Below are 2,543 nucleotides of genomic sequence, written 5' to 3' on the forward strand. Positions count from 1 at the left end.
GGTCGGACCCACCAGCTATATCTTCACACGCAAGGAAGTGCCTCCTTCTTACACACAAAAAATGAATACCCCCCTGCTAACTAGGACCCACCATAGTGGGTGGCTGACTTGTGAGCCTACTAAGTTGACGGGGACGGAGGGCTTTGTCAACTTAGTCAATACTCCAGTGACCGTATGATGTCCATCCAACGGCCATAGTGCTTCTTCAACCTCTAGTCTTCTTGCTCCAGCCGCCCAAAGCAGCGTTGGTCGTGCCGCCTGCTCCTACCTCCCGTGGACGGCTGTGCTGCCGCGGAGGCCTCACCGCCCCCATACTACTCCCACCACTGGCCAGGCCATCCCTCTACTCACCCACACGCCCTGTTATTCTGTAGCGATGGTAGCCTCACACCACAGCCGAACCAGTGAATCCTCGTACTCCTCTCTGCATGGGCATCCACTGCCGCGTCTTCCCCGGCTCCGCATCATCCCCTTCCTAGGCCTTACATCGTCCACCGCCGTGGTGCTCTCGGCGTGGCGTGGTCAATGTGGTCAACTACCGACTTCCATCGAAAGAGTACTATACGTGGAGAGGCTGACAGCTGGGTCCACGGCAGCCGCAAGGAAGTGCCTTCTTATTACACAGAAAATAATTATTCCTCCACCTGACAACAGGGACCCACCGAATGGGCTAACGTATTTCGTGAAAAAAAACCTTTCCCCTGACTGCTGGGACCCACCGGATGGGCCATCGTATTTCGTGAAAAAAACTTTTCCCCCGCTGTCAGCTCGGACCCACCGGAAGTGCCTCCTTATTACGCACGAAAAATGAATACTCCCCCTGCTAGTTGGGACCCACCTTGGTGGGAGGCTGACTTGTGGGCCTATTAAGTTGACGGGGATGGAGGGGTTTGTTAACTTAGTCAATATGAATGATTCTAGCTCGAGTGACCGTACGATGTCCATCCAACGGCCGTAGTGCTTCTTCAACCTCTGGTCTTCTTGCTCCAGCCGCCCAAAGCAGCGCTGGTCGTGCCGCATGCTCCTGCCTCCCATGCCCGGCTGTGCTTCCGCGGAGGCCTCACCGCCCCCTACTGCACCGCTGGCCAGGCCCTATGGCGACCGCAGCCTCACACCGCAGTCGAACTAGTGAACCCTCATACTCCTCTGCGGGCTTCCACTGTTGCGTCTTCCCCGACTCCGTGTCGTCCCCTTCCTAGGCCTCGCCATCATCCACCGCCCTTGTGCTCTCCGCACGACGTGGTCAACATGGTCAAGGAACGACTTCCATCGGAAGAGTACTGTACGTGGAGAGGCTGATAGAAGGGTCCACGGCGCCCGCAAGGAAGTGCCTCCTTATTACGCGCAAAATAATTATTCCTCCACCTGACAGCAGGGACCCACCAGATGGGCCACCGTATTTCATGAAAAAAATGTTTCCCCCCTGACTACTGGGACCCACCAGCTACATCTTCGCATGCAAGAAAGTGCGTCCAGGCAAAAAAATGATTCACCCTCCTGACTGCTGGGACCCACCAGCTACATCTTCGCACGCAAGGAAGTGTCTGACAGTCGGGACCCACCTGGTCAAAGCGTACGTAGCGTTGTCATTCTGGTCACGAACATGTACGTATATACTAGTCGATGTAGAGGCGCGCACGTGTCATAGTAGAGGCGCGCATGTAGCATGTACACGTACGTACAGCGGCCAGTGTGCAAGAAAGAAAATACGGCCACATAAGTACATACGGGCGGGGTCTCAAACGCTTACTCGCGCATACGTACGGCCAGGGCTCGTGTACATGGCTGGGTCGGGACGGAGAAACTACGTTGTCGTCATGTTCATGGGGAGGCAACAAAAAGCGTCGTGTTCATCGGGAGGCAATGGAATGCGTCGTGTTCATGGGGAGGCAACGAAACGCGTGGGATCCAACCGGCTTGGACAGAACAAGCGATGGAAACGAGGCCTAGCATTCCGCAGAACTGAGGAAACGGCCTTGTGTTCGACCGGCCACGTTCGAAACGGGATCCTGTTCATCGGGAGGGGTCTGGCGTACTGCAAAACGGAGGAAACGGACTTGTGTTGGACCTTCTATGGTCGAAACGGGGTCTTGTTGATCGGAAGGGGTGTGGCGTACCGCAAAACGGAGGAAACGGACTTGTGTTGGAGCACTACGGTCCAAATGGGGGTCCTGTTCATCGGGAGGGGTGTGGCGTACCGCAAAATGGGACTCCACGGGATACTGTTCATCTCCACCGTCGACCTCCTCCAGCCACCACGGGCTACTATTCATCCACCGTCGACCTCCTCCAGCCTCCACCTGCGACTGTTCATCCACGGGATCCTGTTCATCCAGCCTCCACCACGTGCTACTCCACCGGCTACAGTTCAACCACCCCTCTCCACGGGCTCCTGTTCAAACACCCCTCCACGAGCTACTATTCATCCACCCCTCCACCATCTACTGTTCATCCAGCCCTCCACGGGGTGGTCCTGTTCATCCAGCCCTCCACGGGGTCCTGTTCATCCAGCCCCAACCGGCTCGATCGATCGGGGTCCTATT

Source organism: Triticum dicoccoides, chromosome 5B, assembly GCF_002162155.2.
Source record: "Triticum dicoccoides isolate Atlit2015 ecotype Zavitan chromosome 5B, WEW_v2.0, whole genome shotgun sequence".
NCBI classification, from domain to species: Eukaryota; Viridiplantae; Streptophyta; class Magnoliopsida; order Poales; family Poaceae; genus Triticum; species Triticum dicoccoides.